The 27,755-nt window shown below is 40.2% G+C and overlaps 4 non-coding genes across 4 annotated transcripts; 2 read left to right on the top strand and 2 right to left on the bottom strand.

Moving 5' to 3' along the window:
* Positions 1-21,799: 21,799 nt before the first annotated feature.
* Positions 21,800-21,872, bottom strand: TRNAV-UAC (transfer RNA valine (anticodon UAC)). The gene has a single exon. It is a non-coding gene; the product is annotated as a tRNA-Val (tRNA).
* A 537-nt stretch (positions 21,873-22,409) lies between these two features.
* Positions 22,410-22,482, top strand: TRNAV-UAC (transfer RNA valine (anticodon UAC)). The gene has a single exon. It is a non-coding gene; the product is annotated as a tRNA-Val (tRNA).
* A 1,027-nt stretch (positions 22,483-23,509) lies between these two features.
* TRNAV-UAC (transfer RNA valine (anticodon UAC)) lies at positions 23,510-23,582 on the bottom strand. Its single transcript has one exon. It is a non-coding gene; the product is annotated as a tRNA-Val (tRNA).
* Positions 23,583-26,238: 2,656 nt separating this feature from the next.
* On the top strand, positions 26,239-26,311 carry TRNAV-UAC (transfer RNA valine (anticodon UAC)). The gene has a single exon. It is a non-coding gene; the product is annotated as a tRNA-Val (tRNA).
* The last annotated feature ends 1,444 nt before the right edge of the window (positions 26,312-27,755 follow it).

Below are 27,755 nucleotides of genomic sequence, written 5' to 3'. Positions count from 1 at the left end.
AAATACTTAGTAATCCCGCCATAAAGCTCCTTGTTCAGGCACTTCCTTTTATAGGGTGACTACTGTCTCTTCGATGTGTTCCTGTGTTGTCAGGCTCTGATGGAAACTACAAGCATCCATTTTGACACATATTACATAGTTAACTGTTGCTGCTAGTCCAGTGCAAAAATGTGCAGTTGACACTGGAGTGTGCACGTAGACAGGAAGTGATTATATAATATCCAGGACAACAATTGATATTAACCTGTTAGGAATTAAATCTACTTTAATGACTTTGTTAAAAATGTAATCATGTATTAGAATTTTTTTTCCCCTGTTGGAGCAAACTGAACCTGGGTTCTTTTTAGCCTTCCTCTGGATCAGTTATGCCTATAGTTTTATATCTGGGATATGATTTTCCTCTTGTGACAAACGTTGTAAAACCACCCAAAGAGTGGGCTAATAATTGCTTTTAAAATGGAGCAGTCTAAAAAAGGTAGGGAGTTTCTGTAATGCAATCCTTAATAAAACATCAAAAAAAGTTTATTGATAAATTATTCATAAAAACTAATTTAACACATAAATGACATACGTTTTTAATAGAAATAAAACTTCCTGAGTCAGTCCACAATTGAATAAAAGCATAAAAGTCACAATTTTAATCCAGATATTCCCTTTAATCCAACGCGTTCTGCAGGATGAAACCTGCTTCTTCAGGGGAAGAAGAAATAAAGAAAAATTCATCAACAAAACCCCATATTCACAAAAATCACATAATGTGTCCTCTAAGAGTTGGATAGTGACCAGTTTTGGTTTGCAGATTGAATATCAAACACTGCTGGCTCAGAAGCAAAGCTGAACAAATCTGGAGCAGATGAAGCCACTAGGGAACAATATTGCCACTCGTGTGTCAGGAGGAGTTTCATACATCCAGGAAGCCACTATTCCCCTAGTGGTTGAACTTGATGGATTATATCCTTTTTCAACCTAACTAACTATGTAACTATTTATAGTTATAGATTTCAACTCGAGCTTTAACCATTTGTCATTATAAATTTTCATAGAAGAAAATCGAAGAACCTCAAAGTATCTGACAATGCAAACAGTTGGTGGTTGTTAAAGTATAGAGTAAGCAAAGTTCCCATTGGCTGGTGGATGTTAGGGGTGGTTCTGTTCCTGGCAACCACCAATTATAACAGGCTCTTCCCAACTGCACTTTACTTTGCCAACCATAACCTTGGCAAAGTGGACATTGGTTAGGTATGAATGGGTTTTATCCCCTGGACCGAATCAAATCTGGGTAGATTCCACCATCACTATGTGTACTGTGCATTCTCATGTTATCTTTTCAGCCTTTTCATATTTCCTACTGTGACCAAAAAAATTACCTCCCAAACCCTAAGCCCACCCGAAAGCATCCGCCAAGGAGGTAGGCGCAGCAATTGCACAATTACCTGCATTTATTTAGGGTCGATGTTTCATTTCAAGCTTCAGACATAGGATAAAGAGTACCTGCCATTCATGTCTCCTTCATCTGTATATATGTTGGTGGTCTCCCCCTCCTCAGACACTTCAGGGCAAAGAAAAGTCAAAGAAACCACCAGAGCCTTTCCAAAGCATTTTTCTCATAACTGCATCAGAAACAAGACGAAGTAATTAGTACCAGAGTCCTCTCGTCCCCAGCCAAGCGGATACGCCGCTGCTCTCGGGGAGAGGGTAAGGGTGGCTTCTGAGGTTTCCAGGCTATCTGTCAAGTTTCAGCTATCTGATATAACTGTTACATTGCCGTAGTGAACCAGTACAGTGAGCGTGATGTAAAATAAAAGTTGGATCTGAAAAAATAAATCTGTGCTCCTCGAAGTAACCAATAAGATTTCATCTATATTTTAGGGCAGGTGAGGATACAACTGGGGTGACTCAAAGCATTGGCTGTCCAGTGATAAGGAAGAATAAACCTAATGATGGTTTCCTGGCCAAAAATCTGCACTGTCATAAGATCTCTTTAATAAAATCTGTACTTTATGATAAAGATCCTGGTGACATGTTGCCTCTATTTTTCTTACCAATTCTTCTGTCCCTATGGCCCCTTTACCTTGTCCAAGAAATATGCCCAGGGATGAAAGTGTGCTGTAAGAGAGTTGAAATTCTGTTCAGCCACTCTTGTCAGCCACACACCCCTGCCAGATATAATAGCCAGGTCTTAGACCTCATTTGCATCACTATGTGGATGGTGGGTGTTCTCAAATTTCTATGTACAAGAACATTTTGTAAGATGAACTCCTCATAAAAATTTAGCTTCCCGACCAGATGATTGGTTTAGAGCTGTTTTACTATGGAGGTGATCATGTGACCTCTACAACAATTCTAAGAATTAGAAATTAAGTTAAATTCATATGTATAGCATAAGGAAGAAATGAGAAATAATGTACAAATATATTTTCAGATTCGTATTCCGGTCTGGGTCCTTATTGGGGATATGTCTCATCCATTCCTGTTGGAAGGCAGTGATGGCAAAATCTCTTCAATGGGGGCAAGATAAAAGTGTTTTTAGAGTGGAAGGGTAGGATCTTTCCTTGTGCTGGTGAAAGCTTTTTACAGGTGTCATATGGACAGGAAGTAAAAAAACTTTTCCAAAAACAAACAACAAAGAATATAGTTAACCTAATTGCCTTTTCTCTGCTCTAGGGTTGGGCTTTACATGGTAATCCTTCCCCTTACATGGTGACTTTGGATAGAATGTGATGTTTCTTTGGAATTTTAGTCACCTCCTTTCAGCGCACTCCATAGATATAATATGAACTCCAAATTATTTGCAGTTGTTTCAGTTCCTATTTAATAAAATCTTACCTTCATGTGAGAGCTGTAAACTGTTTCCTTCTGTACTTCACTATTTTTTCCTGGTTTTATTGTCTTTCTTTGTTCTCCACTTCTCAGAAAATCCTCTATTATTATCTATAATTATAATAATTCCTCCAGCATGATACATTATCCGTCGTATTGTATAGGATTTATAACAGTGTTACCACGATGTATTATTATTATTAAAAAGAGCTGTGGGCTTTCTGGTGGCTTCTATTGCATCTCTGAAATTGTGGTTTATAACAGAACCCCAGACAAGTACAAGCACTGATCCCGGAGGGCTATAATGAAGAGTAACATTACCCATACTGGGGCATTGGGCTACCATAGCATTGTCCTAGAACCCTGCAAGACCAATTCACTAAGCATGGGAGGACATGAGGATGAGTCCTTGGCGCCTGGAATAGAAGCATTACTTGTGTGGGTGCATTGTGGAGCCGTTCATGCTGGCTTGGAGTCAACCTCTCCCCAAAGTCTTTTTAGTTGGGCTGGTACCCCAACAGACTAAGATAAAGCAGTGCCATCACACATGTAATGCAGCACACCTCGCAAAGTACCGCTATCCTAGGTGTTGCGCTATATCTCAATAGATCAGAACAATGCAGTTCTGTATTAATTAACAATATATTCAATCATTCCAAAACAAGTACAAACACTGATCCATGAGGGCTAAAATGGAAACGTTACCTGCGTTAGTGCATTGCAGTACTATTGTATTGTTATAGGGCTCTGCAAGACCTAATAATGGTTCCTGGAAACCTGGACATAGCGAAACAGTAACATTACGCAGCTCCAACACACATGGGCTGTAACGTGTAACACATTCCCATTTGGAGCACTGCATCAGAATAAATCAAATTCTGTACTGATTATGAAATCATTCAATGATTCTGAAACCAATACAAACACTGATCCAGGAGGGCTCAAATGGAGTGGTAACATTATGTGTTGATACATAACAGTGCCTTTTCCTGCCCTGGAGAGCTCACCCCCAAAATTCATTTTGAATATTACCCCATAGCACTAGGGCAAGGCAACTCAGACACACATGGTTTGCAGCACACATAGAGTAATGCGCTCCTGTGTGGTGCACTGGGCCTGATTTATAAAAGCTCTCCAAGGCTGGAGGGAATACACTTTCTTCAGTGAAGCTGGGTGATCCAGAAAATCTGTAATGGATTTCTTCAAAGTCATTTGCTATTTGTCTAGCAAATGTTTGCAATCCTGGACCAGATCCATTCCAGGTTTGCTGGATCACCCAGCTTCACTGATGAAAGTGTATCCTCCCCAGCCTTGGAGAGCTTTTATAAATCAAGTCCACTGTGTTACAGTAAGTCAAATAATGCAGTTCTGTATTGATTGTTGAATCAATTATTATTGAAATCATGCAATCACTCTATGCATTGGCAGTTACTTGCATTGGCACATTGTTGTACCATTCATGTATTAGGTAATGCAGCACGGTCACATTTGGGTTGCAGTGCACCTCATAGAGTAATGCATTCCCCTGTGGTATGCTGCATATGAATAAATCAAATCAATTCAGTTCTGCATTGATTAATATGGGGGAGATAAATCAGAGCTTAAACACTACCTGTGTCAGTGTATTGCGGTGCCATTCATGCTCTCTCAATCCCGCTAACAACCTCTCCCCAAAGTTATTTTTTAGTTGGAATGGCACTCCAACACTCTAATAAAACAGCACTGACAGACACACATGGGTGGCAGTACACCTCCTATATAGTGCGCTGATCAAATTCCTTCAGTTCTGCATTTAATAATTAATCATTCAATGTATTTTATTTTTACAGCCAATGGAAGCACCTAAATTTTGAAATCAGTGGTTTCTCTGTATAGACACAGGATCAAATTCCCTCTTTCCAGAGCTCTCCAATAATTGGGGCTTTGCTCATTGTAGAGCGATTGGTCATGTGATTCATGTTAGATCTCTGCAGAGAGACCACTGCTGTTTGGCGCTGCACTGGTCTGACACAGTAACGGATCTTTAGGTACTTATATGGCAGCACGGTGGCTCAGTGGTTAGCACTCTGGCCTTTGCAGCGCTCGGCACAAGGTTTGAATCTCAATCACTACTATCTGCATGGAGTTTGTGTGGGTTTCCTCTGGGTATGCTGGTTTCTTCCCACATTTCTAAAACATGCAGTTAGATAAACTGGCCTTAGACTGTAATAAAGATATATAACTATAGTAGGGACATTAGATTGTGAGCTCCTTTGAGGGACAGCTAGTGACATAATTATGGACTTTGTACAGCACTGTGTAATATGTTGGTGCTATATAAATACTGTGTAATAATAATAGTTCCTCTAGCCTTATTATTTACCGATTTTGGTTCCAGTATTTTTTTTTATCACCAAGTCCTGATGAAGAGGTAGATGGTTATCCCCCAAAGCATGGTGGCTCTTTCTAGAAAACTTAATCAGTATTTACCTTTTGGTCTGTCGCTCTATTGCTCTTCCTTATCTCCGCAGCATGCTGCCAGGGAACGACCTCCTTTACCTGGGCTATGATTGCTTTCACACTATAATACATTGCACACCTTCTGTATCAGGGCCCTCAGAATGTATTGAAGTGATTTAAACTGAAAGTTCGATTGGGCTTTACATAAAATGACAATGCGGTGACGTTATGTCGCCACTTAAGCTATAAATAATGTTTCCTGGGGTTTTCTTTTCCCTATCTGTGTGTATCGGCGCTTCCCACGTGGTGGGTAAGGATTGCTTGGCATTCTTTTCATTTATGTAAGTTCTGGTTACAGATGAATTAAAACAACCACTAAATCCTTTGTGGTCAGTGGGATTCTGGCATTCTGGCGCCATAGAGGAGGGAGTAGCTGTCATTCCAGCAGTGGAATCCACAATGCATTATTAAACTTCAAGAACATGACAATTACCAATATACACAGCGCTGCCATGGGCCAGAACATACTAGTTAGGCTACATGCATTGGAATAAAGAGGACCTATCACTAGCTCATAAGTCTCAAATATAAGTCCATGTTTAAGGGGAAAGACCAGCCAAAACTTTTTTTGGTTTTGGATAGAGTGGAGAAGAAATAGAACCCCCGAGCAATGTTTATTTTTTATATATATTGGTTGTTGAGTCAGTGCCCCTTACATGGAATGTTAGTGAATTGTTCTTTAAATGGTTTGTCATTGTCGTGCCCCTTACATGGGTACGTGATGTGTCATTGGTGATCTGTGTAGTGTCCCTACATTGATGGTTGCTGTAGTGCCCCTTACATTGGTGGCTAGTGTAGTGCCCCTTACATTGGTGATCCGTGTGGTGCCCCTTACATTGGTGGCCAGTGTAGTGCCCCTTACATTGGTGATCCTTGTAGTGCCCTTTACCTTGGTGGCTAGTGTAGTACCCCTTACATTGGTGATCTGTGTAGTGCCCCTTACATTGGTGGCTAGTGTAGTGCCCCTTACACTGGTGATCCAGGTAGTGCCCCTTACCTTGGTGATCTGTGTAGTGCCCCCTACACTGGTGGCTAGTGTAGTGCCCTTACATTGGTGATCTGTGTAGTGCCCCTTACATTGGTGATCCAGGTAGTGCCCCTTACATTGGTGGCTAGTGTAATGCCCCCTACATTGGTGATCCGTGTGGTGCCCCTTACATTGGTGGCCAGTGTAGTGCCCCTTACATTGGTGGCCAGTGTAGTGCCCCTTACATTGGTGGCTAGTGTAGTGCCCTTACATTGGTGGCTAGTGTAGTGCCCCTTACATTGGTGATCCGTATGGTGCCCCTTACATTGCTGTGTAGTGTAGTGCCCCTTACATTGGTGGCTAGTGTAGTGTTCCTTACCACGATGGTTGCTGTAGTACTCCTTACAGACGAGGTTAGTGAAGTGCCCATTACAATGGTGGGTAATGAAGTGCTCCTTATATTAATAAGTGATATAGTACTCCATACATTGGTGGTCAGTGTAGTGCCCCATACCTTGGTGGTGAGTGTATTGCCCCTTAAATGAGTGGATAGTTACGTGCCCCTTATATGGGTAGTCAGTAATGAGCACCTTACTTCAGTAATTATAGAAGTGCCCATTACACCGGTGGTCAGTGTAGTACTCTTTAATATATTGGTCAGTATAGTGACCTACTTGGGTAGTCAGTAAAGTGCCCCTTATGTCAATGTAGTGCCATTTACATAGGTAGTTAGTATAATAACCCTTTCATTGGTGATCAGTGGGTGGCCAATACCTGCCCCTTGCTGGGCAATTTGTAGTGTCTCTTACATGGATGATCAGTATAGTGGCTCTTACCTGGGTGGCCCTTTACATTGGTAGTCAGTGAAGGGCCCTTTACATTGATGGTCATTTTAGTGCTCCATACATTAGTGGTGGGTGTAATGCCTATTAAATGGGTGGTTAGTAGAGTGCCAGTATGGTGTTCTTGAAATCTGAAAATGCCTTGGTATCTGAAGTAACTTACCTGGTAGGCAGAGATCCCTCATTGTTCATGGAACCTCTGGCAACCTTTGGAGGAACCCCAGGATTTCACAAAACTGTTGGATGAGTGATCCAGTGTAGTGCAACACTTACATATATTTCATAGAGGTCTACAAATTGCAAAAGTGAAGGACAGCTAAGTGGGAAAGATTGACGGGGGAATTTGGTTACAAAAAGGGAACAACCCCTTCAAATGATGGACATTTGGGAACTTTAAAGAAAAGGTTATCAATGTGATTCCCGATTGGCCAAGAATAGTTTTTATGTTATCTAAATCACATTATTCTAGTATCTGCACGTTGAACTCCTTTATGTTGACCATAGAATTAGAAAGAGATTTTATATTTCAGCATGACATGTACTCTTAAGTGTATTTCCTTCATCACACTCATTGTTTCGAGCTGGTTTAATGTTCCACTAAACAGATCAGCGGAGGTTGCATAGCTCACAAGATTTCATCACTGACATACTATAGTCTGGTTATAATTGGTTTCGTAATTGGGATTTTCCAGAATAATTTGACTATGTGCAGTTCAGGTTTAACAAGGAAATTTCATATTATTTTTTGCAGAGAGCAGGGAACTGATATGCAGCAAAATGAAACATTTTATTATGGCTGTGAATGTGATTGGTCAAGGGACACTTAAAGGGACCTTTCTTATAAATGGGTTCTCCATTTATGTCTAGTGCAGAGGAAATAATGCTGAAATAATTCTCGACATTTTTACCGTGGGGGGAACCGTTGTAATAACTTTCAGGTCCTCAGGGAACCTCCCTTATATCTCCTATATCCGCATCTCCCAGTAACTTAATGTGGTGGTCAGTAGGAAGAATGTCTCTTACATTGCTGGTCATTGGAATGAATGTCACCTTTACAGATAGCCAAAAAGATCATTGGTGTCACTTAAACTGACTTCTGAGTTGGAAATTGCACATTGCTCAAGGATCCCCTGGCAATTTCTGGAGGAACCCAAGGGTTCCAGAAAACCCTGGCTAAGAAACACTGGTCTGGGGTTTCTATACTTTAGGAATATTGAGAACAAAAGCTAAAGGGATTCTATAATAATGAATCAAACGTCTCACCAAATACGCCAAATGGGCATTAAGGCCAGAGATTAACCTTTGACACCTGATTTTGCACTGATACACAGCTTTCCTTACTCAACAACCATTGGGTTCCTATCCTGCTAGATGGTGGCAAGTTGCATTGGAACGAATAGAAGGCAATTATTACTTTGACATGACTGAAACCATATTCCTTCCTTATCTTGATGCCAACTAGGCTTTAAAATTGAGATGTGGCCCAGCTTATGTAAAAATGTTTAACTAAATATTAATAGGAGTTTAAACAAACCTTCACTGACCTATGTAGCCATAGACACTGTGAATGAATCCATCCTCAAAATGTACAGATTTCCACTTTTTTTTTTAGTAGCACTTTAAAGTCCCCTTTCCAAGCAACTGAGTTGGTTGACATTCTAGGAGCAAGTGCATAGGATGAGTTAGAGCAGAGAGATAAAATATGACTTGAAGGACTTCTCTGGTTCTTTTGTGAAGTTTGAGGATGAATTTCTCCAAAGTGCCAGCAGCTACTCCATCAGTGAGGGTTTTTATGAAGAACATTTGCTGCTTGGTAATTATATGTAATTACTTGAATGTCTACAGCTTGGCCACCTTGGCACCCCTGCCTAAAATTTTCTCTTCCCAGACACAACAAATTGGAGTGCAGAATTTAAGAAATGTTTGGCTTCAATGATGTTTTCCATGATGCCCGAAGGTGGTGATTTGAATAACCCACATGCATATGAATGCTATGGTTCCACCTTATTACTATTAAAATGTTTACTCGGTTTGTGTTCCCCTACTATAACATCTGCATTTCTCAAGGGGAGAAAAGTACCAAACAAGTTGCACTAAGGGGTCTTTGTGTTTTTGCTTGTGTGTCAAAGTATTCTGAAACAGAGCTTAATAAATGACTTACACACACAAATAAGTAAATAAGTCAGAGCAGTGACTTATGCCCTCCTCCCTTCCTCCTGCTGTGGCCTTGTGTGCATTTCAATTAGAAAGAGAGAGCCTGAAGGCAAACAGTGCGTAGCAGCACATGAGTACCATGTTTGCAACCCCAACTCCAGTTTTATTTTAAACTCAAAACTAAAGTTCTACCCATTAGTATAATTATTTACTGCATCTCTTGTTTCTTTATGACTCTTTAGGCTGTAGAAACATGTGCTGTGCCCAAAGGGAATGTTTTTTACAATTTGCTTGGTGCCATTTGTGCTATTTAATTATTGTAAACACTATAAAATAATTAGCAGTAAAATACTAAATCAGACTCAAAGCTTTTTAAGTCTAGCCTATTGGTCCATGCTCGGATGTCCCCAGTGGCTTCATAACAGGTGGGATACAATGTCATTTCTCCCCCATCACGCTGGAACACCAAGATCCTTTGAACCTGCTGAGTGATATTGCATCTGCCTTCCTGGCCGGCATCCATTGACTTGCCTCACTCCGCTATAAAAGGGCAGCGAATAATAATAAACATTTCTAAGAAGTTCTGTATCCAGCCCCAGTTCTCCTTGGGTTTTGTCCCCGTCTAGGACTCCAAACTCCAGGTCCTCTGTTGTGATGTCAATGGCAGCATTTTGAGACTGATGTCTGCAAAGTCCTATGATGGAATTCTATACTCTCCTGCCTGCCCATTCACGGCCCTTGTTAAGCCATCATGTCTGTTTTTCTTTGAAAAGGGGAAATAAAGAAGTGTTTCGGTCCCCAAAGGAAGCAGTGAAGATTGGGTTTCTACACAAGCATGCTATTTTGGCCAGGATTTTTTGGGTCTTGCATAGCGTCTGTGTTATATACCTGTACAGAAGTGTATACGCAATGGGCTGTGTGTAAAAGAAAACCTACAGACAACGTCTGGAGCAAAAACTAGGACAAGGGCAGTATGTCTAAACCTGTAAATTAAAGCAGCAGTGAGTCTATAATAGTGGTTGCCAGCCATGAGTTGTGCATTTAATGGGCTATTTCTGACATAGAGGGGAAAACGTCTCCTGTGGTCCATAGTGCTTGCCATTCCGAAGGGATATTTGCCAGCCCAATGGAAAAGTTTCCTTCAGAAAGGCTTCCTCTTTTCCTATATTCCATAGCAAAGGAGAGCATTAAAATATCACGTACATACTGATGCCGTTGGCAGGTTCCAGTGTTCAGTCAATGGGCCTGATTAGTGAAAGTCTCCAAGGCTGGAGATAATAAACTTTCAACACTGAAGCTGGGTGATCCAGAAAAACTAGAATGGATTTGGTCAGGGATTCATACCATTTGCTAACAAATAGCAAATGATTTTAGGAAATCCATTCCAGGTTTGCTGGATCACCCCGCTTCAGTGTTGAAGGTGTATTCTCTCCAGCCTTAGAGAGCTTTCATAAATCAGGCCCAATGTCTTTGAGACCAACCAGATCTTCTGACTTTTCATTCCTGAAGGCACAACACTCCATGCAGTGGAATTTGGATGACATCGATACAAATGATGTAGAATCTACAAGTATTTTGCCAGCATTGCCTCTGAAAATTAAACTGCGTCTCTTTCTTACGAATACTTATCTAAAAAAAAATTTAGAAAGGCTGCAAGACACAGGTGGAGAGAGCAGGTTTTGTCTGACTTGTCAGTCATTTTCTTTTTTTTTTTTTTGGATAAATAAAGGAAAGAGGAAAGAAGGGTTTTTTTTTGGCTGAAAATCATACAACTATTTACAAGATATCATGAAGGATATGTGTAATATCCAGAGCCTATTAGTTGCATCATGGGTAGTGGATTTCAACTAGACAATAGATACCTAGCTCATGATAATATAACTGCTTGTAACCCGACGCGTTTCGCCCTCTTAGGCTTCCTCAGGGGTATGTATAAGAGGTAAGTTATTTTGGAGATGTGGGTAGGAGAGTAAACATCAGCAAAGGTCCAAGATTAAAGCTGTCTGATTTTTTGGTATCAAATTGAAATGAGAAAAAGGTTGATGATGGGCCCTTATAGGTAGTTTCACTAATGCAAAAGAGGTATTAGGATCCCATGTGCTATCAATAGCTTGTCTCCGGCTTTTTGGTTAAGATAGTTTGCAGCATTATTGCTACAGGCAGCAGTACCCTGTGATTTTCTCTTTTTAATAAATCAATACCATCTGAACCTTGTGAGGTTGTGGGTAGAGATTAGCAAAATGGTCATGTTAGATCCAGATGGCTCACTCTGATCCAGAGTTTGCGAGAAAGTAGAAATTCAGTTTGTTGGTGGACCCAATTAGTCAACTGGCTTGGGAAGTTGTGGATAGATTTAAAGTTCAAGCAGCTTTCAGTGCAGCATCCAAGCCTTTCTAAGCAGGCAAAGCTTTGACATCTTCTGGTAGCCTCCAAAGCTTGGCCACTTGGCCCTGCCATATTTCACGGTTTTCCATTGGCCAGAAGGTAGCAACAAAGGGATTTGACAACAGGAATGTATGGAGCTGGGAGAGTGTAAGCAAGCTCAAACACCACCGGAAAGCTTTGCCCTGATTGGCTTGTATTCTTGCAAAGTGGAGACACTGAAAGCATGGGGAGTACCTGCTTTCATAACACAGTAATGTGTAAAGTAACAGGGTCACTTTAAAATGAATGTATAGCACGCAGTAACATGTATACGAAATAAAAATATATACTTAAATATAACAAAAAAAGATTTTTTTTTTATAATCGTGAAAAGATTAGATATTGCATTAATATTTTTTATTTCATTTTTATCCAGCAGGTGGAGCTGTCATCTCCTTTCCCCATGTTTTCCAGTATCTCCTTTGCCCAATTGTTGTAAAAGTCTTTTGTTTTTACAAGTTTTACACACACAAGTTAATAAGTGAAAAGAGTGACTCTAGTTTTTCACCCAAGACTCCTTGAAATCTCTTGAGAGACAACATTGCCAAAAAAGATATGCTACGCATATGCTGTCTTATAATGGCTAATCCACAAATCTTATATATAAAACAATGAATTTAAAAAACTTTTAGGCAACAATGTAAAAAAGAAAATACCAAAAAACCCCTATAATTTTCATTTTTTTTTAGGTTTTAAAGTTCCTATTTCCAGGAATTATTCATCAATGTCTAACCGTTAGCTCAGCCCTGAGAGGTGCTGCCAGTTATTCTTACAGGAGAAGAATTTCTGTCTTTATTGCTTGTGCCCCCATAAGACCCAGAGGGTAATTAATCGTAACTTTCAGGAGCTATGATAAATTGAATAGCAACCAGTGAAAACAGGATTAGGGATGGAGTTTAGAGTAGTGAAAGCAGATTTCAATCTTCCTAGGGGTCAGGCAACACTTGCTGCTTCATCAAGAAAACTTTCTCCTAAAGTAAACCTGTACCAGAAATTAGTTTTGTGTACATATGTAGAGTGGAGCAAATAGCAAGCAATGGCAATCCTGTGAAAGCATTGCTAATCTGCCGGATGAATTGGCCTGTTCTAGGGACTGAGATCCTCTGCAAACCTAAAGGACAACCCAAAGATTCTTCATGGAGCTCAGGTCTGGACTCAGGTCTATGGCGGCCAATCCATGTGTGAAAATGATGTTACATGTTCTCTGAACCACTTTTACCATTTGAGCCCAATGAATCCAGGCATTGTTAACCTATGTCCATGCCATCAGGGAAGAAAAATTCCATTTATGGAAATCCTGGTCATTCTATATATCCAGGCAGTAAGCTGATCTCATTTTGTGGGCACAAAATGTTTCTGAATATAGAACCGACCAACTGAAGCAACCGCAGATCATAACACTGCCCCCAAAAGTACCCCAAATCATAACACTGCCCCCACATGCACCCCAGATCATAGCATTGCCCCCACAGACTGCCCAGATCAAAGCATTGCCACCACAGACCCCCCAGATCATAATGCTGCCCCCACAGACCCCCAGATCATAACACTGCCCACAGGCACCGCAGATCATAATACTGCCCCACAGACACCCGATATCATAACACTGCCCCCACAGGCACCCCGGATCATATCATTGCCACCATAGACACCCCAGATCATAACACTGCCCCAGAGGCACCCCAGATCATAGCATTGCCACCATAGACACCCCAGATCATAACACTGCCTCAGAGGCACCCCAGATCATAGCATTGCCACCATAGACACCCCAGATCATAACACTTCCCCCCAAAGGCACCCCAAATCATATTACTGGCCCCCACTTGCACTACAGATCATAAACATTGCCCCCACTGGCCACCCAGCTCAACAAACTGCTCCCACAGGCACCCCAGATCATAATATTGCCCCCACAGGCACCCCAGATCATAACACTGCCCCCACAGGCACCCCAGATCATAACACTGCCCCCACAGGCACCCCAGATCATAACACTGCCCCCACAGGCACCCCAGATAATAACACTGCCCCTACAGACACCCCAAATCATAACACTGCCCCACAGGCACCCCAAATACTCCTCAATTTAATAATTTTGGGATTTAATAAATACTTTCATTAAATTACTATTAGCCGGGTGGATTGCAAATATCTGACCATTGACTTGGATACATTGCTTTGTTAAAGTGCAGCTTCCGCAAAAACATTTTAGTTGGCACTGGGTGGAACAGGGAAAGATTTCTAGCAATATTTTTATTGCTGTCTGTGCCTTTCTGACATCCCCCACCCCTGTTGTACCCATTTTGTGAGTGTCACAAGTACAAGAATCATGAGACAAACCTCCTAAAAGGGGTCACAGACATAAGAAGATTCTCAAAAACATTTATTCTGCACACCACACCACTTGATGAAGGGTTGATGTGTGGTCCCGAAACTTTGCACTGAACATTGTGTGATTGTAATGTTTTGATTAACTTTACTTTGTGTGCGTGACATATTTACTTTGTGTGGGTGACATATTTGTGTAGATTTATACTGAGAAAGCCAAATGTTGCTTATCACAGCACCCACAACGGGAAGTTTTTCGGTGCAGTGTTCAATGGAAATGTTCAAACAAATAAAAACTTAACCTAAATAATAAGGGATATCTTAAGTGAAAATTAACTCCACGTCCCCTCCCCTCTGGCTGAACCTGCATGTTTTTTGTTATCTTATGATGCAAGGTCTACTTTTACATTTGGCCAATCAATACACCAAACCAAAACCAATCCATAACTATAAAAAATGCCTTGGCTTTATCTTTATAATTGTACCTCCCTAAATTTCAACTTGGGAATGTTCCATGCTTCCAATATTCAGCAACACCATCAAAAAGCAACGATGCACATCAACAAATCAGAGGCAGTTTCATGTAGATGGGGAAAAGATTTCTGATTTTCACTTTTCTATTTTTCATGTTTGGGAAAATGAAGGAGCAGATGTTATTTTGGAATGTGGGTGCCAGTCCATCAGTGTCGCGGAAGGCCTGTGAGAAGCATGAAGTGCACCTCAAGGTCGAGTTTCTGCGGGATTTTAGGCAGCAGGGATGTGCCAAGAGAAATGTGATTCCCATCTGACACACGGTCTGACTCAGATAAACATTTTAATCAATTATACTCGCTGGAGCACATTACTATATGGTTGTTCTGTGTGTGTGTAAATGTATACGGAAAACAAGACCAAAATAGATTTAATTTCAGAGACTGTAGATCATGAAAATAGTTTACATATTCCATCCATGAAAATACCATGAGGTGCGCCAAACAAACATTTATTTTATGACTTGTATCCTAATGGTGGCATTCTCATTTGGGCCTGATAAAGCTCTCCAAGACTGGAGAAGATAGACTATCATGGGAAAACCTGGGAAATTCCTCAAACCTGGAATAGATTTCCTAAAAAGCATTTGCTATTAGTTGACAAATGTTTTCAATCCCGGACCAGATATATTTTCTGGATCACTCAAGTTCCCCCATCATAGTCTAGCTTTTCCAGTCAAGGAGAGCTTTAATAAATCAGGCTTTTGGTGTTGTAACCATTAAACATGCCCTCCAGTCTCCCCTTTATTAAATCTGCCATTCAGACAATTTTTCACTAATTTTCAACCAAATTTTCCTTGCTGCCTTTTCTTTTTTAATCTACCATTCCAGTGCTGACTGCATTTGTTACCCTTTTTCAGGGTTAGAAGAGGTTAAAAATAACTACAAATTTCTCCCAAAGGTCAATAAAGCAAAACTCCACTGAAATTACTTGAGTACTTTGTAAAGAAAATAATAGGAGGACAGAGCAAAGCTGACTTTTTTTTTGATTCGGTAAACGGTTTTCTATTAGGGTTATAAATTACATCTGGTGATTGTGACTAAATCACATAAACATAGAAGAATACATTTTTCATTTAAGTATTAGATCTTATGCTGTTGGATACTCATAGGATATATGACCGTTATCTATATAGAAAACTCCCTATGTTATAAGTGATAGCTTAACGTACCCGACGCATTTCGCCTATTGGCTTCTTCAGGGGTATTGCGAGAGCATTAGATGTCGGTGATGGGACTGGGATTAGTATGGGGAATTGCATCTGCAATCTGCAATTGCAATATTACACAGTGCTGTACAAAGTCCATAGTCATGTCACTAGCTGTCCCTTAAAGGAGCTCACAATCTAATGTCCCTACCATAGTAATATGTCATTAATACAGTCTAAGGTTAATTTTGGGAGGAAGCCAATTAACCTAACTGCATGTTTTTTTTTTTTTTAGAATGGAGGAGGAAACACGGGGACAATTTGCAATCTCCTTGCAGTTAGTGCCCTGGCCGAGATTCCAACCTAACCCAGTGCTACAAAGTTCAGAGTGCTAACCACTGAGCCACCATGCTGCTATCTTGGTCTATTTCTATTAAGTTATTTAAAGTTATCTTCTTTATATACGACTGCCAGCATGCTTTTAGGTTTTCTTGAAAATCTTTTAAAATCACATATCCATGTAAGACTTCCTGACAACATCTGAGTGATTTCAGTTCCAAATGAAGCGTTGTCACCTTGATGAAGGAAGCAGGAAATCAATGGATCGACTGTCAGGATTACCAGATGCTGAACCTATGTTTTGAAGGAGGGGGCTGTATTAATGCTGATGACCGGGTCGTATATTTCATTTTTAAATTTTGCTTAAAGTTTAACTGTATCTGAACAAATGGAAACTCATCACAGGGCCATGTGCAGTGAAATTGTGCTGAGAAAGGAAATATAAACCTTGTTGGCAGCTACGGGCAGCACCCTCAGGTTTCTCTTTCTCCAGGTTTCTCACCCATATATACGCCATATGCTAGGTATATGATATAAAGGTGCAGCTACGTCTCTGCTAAGTGCATGTGAGGTTATTTCGTCCACACCCAAAGTAAAAAAAACATAAGTACAACTGAAAAAATATACCAGGCCGCTCTCCGTCCTGGGTGCACGCTATTAAAAACACATGCTATGTTGACATAGAATGGAAGGGATTTTCGTGAGCTCATTAATGCGCTTACATATAAAAAGTGGCAGCGCAGGTTTTTCCTGTACCGAGGAGCATCACCAGAAACATCCCTGAAAATCGGACACCATGAGAACCAGACGTCAAGGAGCCGGGGCCGCCGTGTGATTGGTGAGAGCAGACGTTGCCTCTGGCGAAGAATTACACATGAAGAACGTTAAGGCAGAATAAGAAAATCACTGAGGATTTGGACAGAAAACAAACAATTTCAGAAGATTCCCTCGTCTTCTCGAAGGCGTGTTTTATGTCTGGTTAGAAATCTTAAGATTTGGCTTGTAAAGTATTACTTGAGCAACTGTCAGCTGTGCACGTGTTCCGTGACAGTTACTGTGCCCTTAGGTACTAGATGATTTCCTGATTTCCATTTTTCCATAGGAGGCCCCCAAGAACAGGAACTGCTTCTAAATGGCCAAAATTTGTTAGAATTCCTTATACCAAATTTTTGTTACAGAATTATACAAAAAAATTTTTTACCCTTAGATAACATAGTATGAGGATGTAGTACAGTAGTGTTTCTCTACACCCTTGAAATAATGTTTAGGTCTCAAGGAACCCATACTAAAACCAATTAATTGGGGATCAATGTGAAAAATGTTCCAACATTGGTGGTGGGTGGGAAAAATGGTCTTCTTGCCACCCTTACAGACAATTAAAACTGACTCTACTAAGTGGTATTGGCACTGGAACCATACAGGCATCATTTACTGGGATGTTAATTAGCCGTGGGTTAAGGAACCCCAAGAAAACTCTGGAGGGACCCTGGCTGACAATGCCTGCTCTACACCATTGTCTAAACTGGAACACTAGTGTGTAGTGGGTATTGGGGTATGTATACACGTCAGATGATTCTCATCCAATATGAACGGTTGGGCTCCTCTTGGGCGAAAGTCTAAAATGTGGACAGCGGTTGCCAGCAATTAGACAGATCCATGAACGACTGACAGTGAACAATCACAATACAAATCAATGGAGAAGATCACAGTGGGGTACCGCTCGCCCGTTCTCCCCCTTCCCTTTACATAGAACAGACGCTCATTTTTCTTAATTACAAGTGGTAAAATTGTTAATCGGGTACATTTTTGGTTTTAAGAGCTTCCTATAATGAAGGGCATGTATATTGGGCTTGCCAATTTGTTGGATGGAGTAGCCATTTTTTTTTCAGAGGTCCATGGAAGTGCAGGGTTCTTTCAGATGTTAGGAGTTCCTCAAACTGTGGCTGGTTGATTTCCCACCAAAGCAGTGTTTCTCAAACTTTTTAACATGGAGGAACCCTTGAAACAACTTTCAGGTCTTCAGGGATCCCCTTCTATAATTACTATATCCACAGATCACAGTACATTAGTGTGGTGGTCAGTGGGAAGAATGTCTCTTACATTGCTGGCCTTACAGATAGCCAAAAGTTCATTTGTGTCACTTCTGGGTTCAACACCACTTGGCAGAGCCAGTGTTTTGACTCTAATGATGTTTTGAATTGTCCATAAAGGTAGTATTCCAGCCTCAACCTTATGGTGGGTTTTCTTTCCACTGGTCACCAATATAAGAGGGTTTTGTTTCAACGTCCCCCAATAAATGGCTATTACCAATGGTTCTGCATTATTTCAATGGTTTCTTGGGTGTAAAAAAAATGAGAAAGACTGGGATACAGTATGAACATTTTAAACCCCTATGAGATTATTTGTTGCTGTTCGTCTACTATTGGGGAAATTTCCCTTTACTTCCTGCCCCAGAAACAGAACCAGAAATCAGAAGAAATCCCAAAAATAAAGGGATTTGCCCTCATAGATAGCTGTGGCCAAAACGCTAGTCTTTATTAGAAGATTTACCCTTGTAATTTTGGACACATTTTGGTTTTCCCCAAAGTTTTGCAATAAAATTTCAACAGATGACCTAACTTTTTACTTCTTTGAAAAGTGAAAAAGTATTTTTTGCATATATATATATATATATATATATATTAACAAGTCAGTTTGAAAATCTAAAAATACATAAAAAACTGACTATAAATATACGTATTTCAACAACAAAATCTTTTAAAACATATAATAAATAATACTAAATGAATAATAAACTCAGTTTTAAAAATCTAAAAATACAATTGACTCAGGGCTCTTGTAGTTCCCCTTTTTTAAGTTTTAAGTATCCTCAAACAAATGAATAGGTTGAAATATTCCTGAAGCTGAAAATGACACTGTTGAAACAAATGTGCAGACGTTTGGTTGAAGGTAATTCTGGTTTGGCCCGGTGCCCTCATACCTCATCCACTTTGGATTTAAATCCTGGCACTTACAAGATAAAGCGAGGGTATTTCCAGTTGGAAAAGGATTTAAACTGAGATCAAACAAGTCGGTTTTGTTTGCTGAATGCCGACGGTGTCTGAGAATAAGCAGGAACTGGCTCAACCACCTCCACCGCGGGCTGGAAGTGTTTTAAAATGATAATTAACATCAGGGCAAATATTGAGAGCATGCAGAACATAAACCTGGTGACATTCAGGTCCACTGTGTGCACACTGATAGGCAGATGGATTATTATTATTATTATGAATAATATACAGGATTTATATAGCGCCAACATATTACGCAGCGCTGTACATTAAATAGGGGTTGCAAATGACAGACACAGACAGTGGCATAGGAGGAGGAGAGGGACCCAGCCCTGAAGAGCTTACAATCTAGGGGGTGGGGGAATTAACACACAATAGGAGAGGGGATAATCTTATTGGATCACAATATTCATCTTTATATTTATCAATTTAAATACTTGTGATTAACTGAAATGATTCAATGTGCCATTCATTTAAATATTCTTTTTCAATGTTGGCTAACCGAAAAAACACTTGCCTGATCACTGTTTGACATTATACCCAAATATTGATCAGGACCTGACTGAAAAGGACCATTTTGATTGATTTTCAATCAATTCTATGTTTCTTTTAAATATAAAAAGTATTACATACAGTGTATGGCTATGGGGACATGTGCAAGATTAAATAAATATATAAATTGATACAGCCGGTGAGAAATCAGCTTAAATCATCAATCCAGGGACATTAAAAGATTCCATTTGGATATCCAAATAGGCCAATCAAATGGCTGAAATAAAGTAGAATTACAGGAAAAATTATCACATCAATTTTTGTATTTTTTCCATTAACACTTTATGTTGATTTTGAAAGTAGATTTATCATTTTCTTCCACTTCTTTTAACACTGTGACACTTTTCATTCTGAAATTAACTAATCATTAATTGAAGAAGACAAATTCTGAAAGCAATCATGCTGATTAGCAAATTTACAAGCAATTCCTTTTGAACATACCTTTACACGTTCAAAAACCCTAATATGTAAATTGTCTGTAGCTGTGCTTATTGTATGTAGTTGTGGACCTATGCACCCAGGCAGGACCTTTCACACCTTTTAGTTTTCTGGTAACAGATTGAGGTCTTACAAAAACTTACTTCTGTGAATACAAGCTCCATTTTCTTCTGTACATACATAAATTCCATTGTAATGTAGAAGTGCTGAGAAACGTAGCCTGGCTTCCATTGTTCTTCCTACTTTTGGGAGACACATAGTCCCATCTAGGTTGACCCTACCACTGGATGATTCTAAAGACGGGAGGGTATTAGTTGTAGTGCAGTGTGCAAGAACATTTAGCTCATAAAACAGATATTCAATCTACCACTTTGCTTCTATACACTGCGTGTATTCACTTATCAACCTGATTGCTGCTTTTACAACATATATACACATCTGGATAAAGTTGTAAAGATGTGTTTCGAGAGAACAAATTTGAAAGATACAATTAATTCCTTTTTAATGTAGATACTTATTTAATTTGTGTATGCTCATTTAGATTTGCTCGGTCCCATGGATCTCATACACAGCGTATGCTTGGTTTTATTGTGTAAACTCATGTGCACCGCGCATGCTTGGTTTAATGGTATAATGATTATCAGCTCTGCTTTACACACAGATGGTCCTGGGTCTATCCCCTGTGGAACCATACCTTTGCTTTAGGCTGGCAGAGGGTAGAGGTAGAATTCTGCACAGATTTACACACAGAAGGCCCTGGGCCCCAGTAAAACCAGATCTTTGGCCTTGGTTTAAAAAGTTTAGGGATGCTCTTACAACCGTTGAACTTTAAAGCAAGCATAACATAAAACATGCATATTTCCTAATACACAAGTTCCTTTTCAATGATTAACCTAATTTTTATTAGAATTTTTTGTCCAGTTTTGGCTTAATAAGAAGCCTTTACTAAGAGAAACATTGCAATGTTTTTTTTAAAATCCTCGTGGAAACACTATTTGACCCAACTGTTGCACTTACCAAATGTCTCTAGCAATGCTAAAGCCACCAAAGCTTGCAATATTCTGATTGTATGTTGGAATATTCATGGACTCTGTAGGCCAGGGGGGCCGTCTGACAGGTGGGCTGCGGCTCGGGCTGGTGCACCCACCAGCAGGGGTCAGGAGAGGGACCCTTGGGGGGCCCACGGGCCAGGGCCCTGGACCATGTTGCCCAGAGACATGGCAGACCTGCGAGACCTGGAGAATGGGTGGGTTCTTGCATCATGACACATTATGGCATCATGACATCATTCTGGGGGTAAGTTTCTTCCCCTTTAAGTGACATACAGCTCCCTGTGCATGTACAGTCCGGAGTCCCTACATGCAGTGGTCCACGAGCAACAAAAGGTTAGGGACCACTGCTGTAGGCTATATAGTTTAGTCTTCTGTTCTGTAGGTGGTAATGCAAATTGGTGTAATAGGCTCATATGCCATGAGTATGTTTGGTTTCATAGTGTAGTGGTTATCATGTCTGCTTTACACGCAGAAAGTCCTGGGTTTGATAACCAGTTATTAAAGTTTTAGGATTATATGTATGTATGCTCCAAAAGGCACAGGACTACATAGTGAGCACATGAGGCCGAAAAAACCCAATTTATTTTTTAAAATACGTATCTAATTTTCATGTATAAACCTGGCGGTTATTGAGAGAAACATGGTGACAAAACTGGTTTCACTGGGGATCGAACCCAGGACCTTCTGCGTGTAAAGCAGACGTGATAACCACTACACTATGAAACCATTTGAAGGTTGTGCATCAGTGTCTCTGATTGCTGGCCAATGAGAAAAATGCCCCCCTTACAGGTAGAGAAAAAAAAACATAGGTCTTAGTGGTAACTGAACCAAGTGGCAAAAACTGCTCATTGCTCAAGGAACCACTAGTAACCTCTGGAGGAAAGTTCAACGAAAACCTATGGTTGGGAAACACTGAGATAGTGGGTTTAGAGTTAGAACAGCTGTTTACAATTCCAGTTGCAAAACCAATTGGACCAACTGTTCCAACTTACCATTTATCTCCTGCACTGCTAAGGCCACCAACCCTTACTTTATGTTGGAAAACCCATTGTCCCAGTAGGTTATATAGTTTGCTTTTTGAGTTTATATGCAAATTGGTGTGATGGGATCATGCTAACATGGTTTTCAGTTATTGGTATCTATGTCCCCATCCTACGCCCTACTGTGTTGCACTCTGGAGCTGTTGAAACTCTCACCCCATTGCCTTCTTTGCATTTTCTGGTATACTGCCACCCTATTGGACAAAGAAGGACCTGGCCAGGTGGTTTCATAGTGTAGTGGTTATCACGTCTGCTTTACACGCAGAAGGTCCTGGGTTCGATCCCCAGTGAAACCAAGCCCTTTGGTTTTAGCTCAAATGTATATATCCATGAAAGCTCTAGCTGGCACAGAAATTAAAAGTGAGCACATCTGGCTCATAAAAGAGGTAATCTTCCAACCAATTTTCTAATACACAATTCTATTTTTCATTTATCAACCTGATTTCCATTATAATTGTGTTCAATTTTGGGTTTATTTTAGCTTTATTGGAGGCGTTATTTGAGAGAAACGTGACACTTGTACCAACAGACTATTACAATAACTTTATAAAAGTAAAGCAAGGGTAAAAAAAATGGTTTTACTGGGGACAGAACCCAGGACTTTCAGCATGTAAAGCAGACCTGATAATCACAACACTAGGAAACCACCTGGTGATGCATGTATATGACCCATTTATTGGCAGTATATCAGATTATGTACCCTTTCACCACCTTTTTATTGCGGGGGAAAATGTGAAATAACTTTCAGGTTTATGGAACCCCTTCTATATTTACTATATCCACAGCTCGAAGTATATTAGTGTGGTAGTCAGTGGGAAGAATTTCTCCTACATTGCTGGTCAATTAGAAGAATGTCACCCTTACAGCCAAAAACATAATTGGAGTGAGGGGTTCATGTGCTAACATGGTTGTCTGTCATTATCTCCCTAAGCAGTGTGCTCATGAAAGCTCACTCTTTTCTTCTGTTTTGCACCTCTTCACCAGTGTCTGCATTACAAGTTGTTGAAACTCCCCAACCCATTGGATGTTATGTCACCATTCTTTGGATCAGGGATAACAACTAGCACGTGCTTTCATAGTGTAGTGGTTATCATGTCTGCTTTAGAATCAAAACTCAGAAGTTCTTGAGTTTGATCCCCAATTAACCCAGGTGGTTGTGTTTAACATCTGTTATATGAAAGCTCTAGGTAATATTAGACTTTGAAGTGAGCATAACTGGTCCATGACACCGCTATCCTTAACAAACATTGCTGATTTTCAGTTATCAATCTAAATTCTATTTTAAATTTGTTGAATTTTGGCATAGTAAGAAAATCACATACTTGGTTTCACTGGGGATCGAACCCAGGACCTTCTGCGTGTAAAGCAGACGTGATAACCACTACACTATGAAACCACCCACTGGCAGTCCTGAATGATCCACAGAATTGCAGAATACCACACAACACAAAGTATTCACCTATTTATTACCCAAGTGAAACCAAGCTTCCTACCAATTTTCCAAAATACAATGTAAGTTTTAATGTCTCATATTGATTTCTATTAGAATTTGCAATGTCCAATTGAACTTAGTTTACCATCTGTCTTCAGCACTGCTAAGGCCACCAAAGCTTCCATTATTCTCTGATTGTATGTTATTGGAATAATTATATTCTCAGCAGATGATATAGTAAATCCTTTCATTCTGTGTATTCTGTAGATTTTCATGCAAATTGATGTCAAAGTGCAATGTTGAAAATGTCATCATTCCAATCTGGTACCTGTGCCTGGTTACCTTATACTGATTAAACTAATAAAGATAAAAGGTTGAAAACAAAGACTGCTGTTGACATTCCATAAAATGTATTTCTTGGATTATTAGAAGCCACCAATGGTGCTCATCTAGAGCGCTGATCAAATATAATCCAAGAATAGAAATCCAGATATAAATTACGTAAAACTCTTAATGGGGCACATTGCCTGCATCAAATACCTTTTATGTGAACAACAATTCGAAGTTCAATATATTACAACCATCTTTTTTCCTTAAAGACATGTCAGCGCTCATTGGGGTCTAGAGAAATAAACTATCCAACTAAAACGGAATACTCAATGGATCAAAGGTTCAGCACTTTGCTACCTTACCTATTAAAGAAATGTGTAGCACCTGTAACCAGGTACCTAAGGAGAGAAAACTGCTGAGACAGATATTTTACAGATTAAAGCTTCAATCTTAGTAATTGGCCCTTAGGAAACTGCTTCCAGCACATGGTGATTCACAGCTGTGACCAGCCTTTTGCAGAACAGGTGTGTCATTCCTTTTTCTGTGTGTTATAAAAAGAGATTGCTATGTTCCCTTTCAGTTATTAGGAATTAATTCAGGAGGAAAGCCCAAGTGGTTTATTAGATGGGGTGCAATAAAACCTTCATGCATAGTATTACCGTACCTAGTTTGAGGAATTCTAATATTATCCATGGTGGCTTTACCCCTACAATGATATTTTATCAATGGTGTGCACATTTTAGCACACCCTCCACATCCCTGACTGCTGGTGAAACCTTGCTACCTCCATTTGTACTACCATATCTGGTCCAACTACTCAATAAATACTGTATATTTACCCAACATGGACTTGAACTTACGGTTGGGTTTATGTGCCAAATGGTGTAAGAAGCTCATTGTATACTGGCCATCTTGGTTGTTGGAGGTTCTTATTCAGCAGTTAGCCAATTTAATATGTTAAACCCCTCGCCAGGGTTTGAACAGCTTCTGGTGTAACGTTTACCCCACTCACTCTACTATAAACTCAGGCACATGTTTAGTTTATGATATGTTTTTTGGTTTTATAGTGTATCAGTCATCGTGTTAGCATTACACAGAAGGTCCTGGGTTGACACCACGTGAATCCAATTCTTTGCTTTCAAAAGCAAACACAGGATAGGGTAGTAAGTGTTCAAAAGATGCCTCTACAGGAAATCTAATTGGATAGGATAAGGATGGCTTAGATTCTGGAGATCTTTTGTTTTAACCATAGTTTTGTACAGCTCTGGTGATCCCAATGGGCCCTATGCTTGCTTGACAAAATCTTGGAACCAAATCTTTGCTTTAAAAGCATCCAAGACACAAGATCAGGTAGTCCAAAAGATGTCTCAACTGCAAACTCTTATTTAAGACACATGTTTGGGTTAGAGTGTGTATTTGGCTTCATGGTATAGTGGTTATCATGCCAAAAGTCCTGGGTGTAAACCCTCATGAAAAAACATGGGACATGATAGTACAAAAGATGTCTCTACCGAAAATCTGCTTGAATAGGATGCAAGATATTCTGGGGATAGCAATGGGCTCCTTGGTTGCCCCATAGTTGTTTTATACAGCTTTGGTGGTCCCATTGGGCCCTTTGCTTGCTTGCCAAAATCTTGAAATCAAATCACAGACAGGATAAGGTAGTGCATTTGCTTGGCAGAAGATGTCAGTAATGGAAATTTGTTTGTCTAGGATGCAGATGGATGAGAGGTTTTGGAGATAGCTATGGGGCCCTTGCTGGCACCATACCTACAATGTACAGCTCTGGTGCTCTGGAGATAGCAATGGGCCCATTGCTTGCTTGCACTAGAGAGGCTGTTCACAGCTGTACCAACTAGGAATGCTCAGGCAACTAGTGCGCTCAAGTTTAGAAGAAAAATTATTCAAGCTCAGCATAGGAAATATACATATGTTTCCCCTTAGGATCTGACTCCATGACATCTGTGTGTAAAACAGATGTGATAATCATATGGAGATATCATCATACCAATTTTCATCTGGCCCTGAAAGATAAAATGTAAGCTAATGTTTCTGTAATATAACATTTAAAGATGCTTGAAGGCTCATTTTCTGAAATCAGAGACCCTGGAAATAAAATGGTGGTATTTTTTTTTGCAATTTTTCACATGATGAATTGATGTTTCACCTCTCCACCAATGTCTAAACTTGGAGCTGAATCACTATCAAAAAGCAAAGCACTATCACAGTGTGTGCTTTGCTTAATCTGGGATGCTGGCACTATTTGCATCTGATAGGGGCGTCCCCAGGTGGTTTCATAGTGTAGTGGTTATCACGTCTGCTTTACACGCAGAAGGTCCTGGGTTCAATCCCCAGTTAAACCAATTTTGCTCTTGCGTTACCTTTATGAAGTTATTGCAATAGGCTGTTGTGCAAGTGCCAATCTGGATGGGCACCAGGGTATGGATGGAGATGTCCACAGAAGTTGGAGCCTTAATTTATTCTGTTCATGCCATTTTTTTTAATAAATTTGCAATTGCAATTGCAAAACTACAATTTTAGCTTAAAATTACATTCGGCTCTACACCCGAATTTGTCACTAAGGGTGCTGCAGAGGTAAGTTGAGCTAAGGGGCCACTGAATTGACCTGGTGGCCCAACCTTCCTTCACCAATGTCACCTGTGACTACTAAATGTATTTTTCTTTAAAAAACATGACAGTATTCTGATGTATGGAGTTTCTTGCAAACAACATCAAGACACGTTTATGTCAAGCCCCAAGATGTCCACCCATAATGAGGTCAGCACGTCACAACTGAGATAGCAATGGTCGTCCAGCCAAATTTACTACATATGCATTAAAATGCTATTATCAGAGTTTAGAGTGCAGCCACATGATGTGGAAAGCTGTGCAAATGCCATGGAAGTTACACTTAGTGGGGTTATGGTGGGAATTGGTGGGTGGCCATAACACTTACAAGTTTGGAAGATGCTATTTTAGGCTTATATGACATTTGGACCTACTAAATTCAGGTCCACTATAGCATAATAAAGCTTATATGGGATTTTAGTGATTGGAATTACATCTACATTTAATGTGACTTAGCAGTGACACATTTCCTACAGGAGAGCGTTGTCCCGGTCCCCTATGAACACTTGTTGGATTCATCCCATCCACCTGCACTCCAGCAGGATACATTTAAATGCAGTATCCATGTAGTTCAATGTTCGCCTCTTGGCAGAATCTTTGCAGATCAGCTGAGAACGTTGGCTCGGCGATGTGTGGGAATCCTGCGCAGGCTTTTATAGTCCACACCTGCATAGCAACAGAAGGTCAGCTCAAGAGACAGAAAACTTCCATCCTTTCTGGCTTCAGTGATGTCATGATGAATGGAAGAGCTGCCATGTGACACTTCCCATCTCTTCTTCTTTTATTAGGACAGTATAAGTGGGCTGTTGGGTGACATCACAGCATCCTGCCCGATTAGGCCCCAGGCGGATGAGCAGCACCTTCCACCCGGGGGGTTATCAGCGGGAAGATTCCTGGGATGGTGTCAGTGAGAACCGCTTTATTCACAGCTCTATCTGTGCTTTATCAGGATGTAAGCCAGCTGGTCTTAGATCACTGTTTAGCAATGAATTCTTTATTAGCCCTTGACATCTCCATACAAGCTCACTGAGAGTCTGGCCAGCTTAGTTTCTCAGTTAGTTAATAGGAGATGACATTAAAGAAGCAGAAAATGTTAGGTTCTCCTCTCTGTGTACTGTCGTTTGAGCTTATGCAATCCAGAGCAACCATATTCCCAAATTCTTTTAACGAGACCTTTGG

This window comes from Pyxicephalus adspersus, chromosome 7 (genome assembly GCF_032062135.1).
Source record: "Pyxicephalus adspersus chromosome 7, UCB_Pads_2.0, whole genome shotgun sequence".
NCBI classification, from domain to species: Eukaryota; Metazoa; Chordata; class Amphibia; order Anura; family Pyxicephalidae; genus Pyxicephalus; species Pyxicephalus adspersus.
The sequence above is the reverse complement of the archived record's forward strand: the minus strand, read 5'-3'. Positions and strand labels throughout refer to the sequence as shown.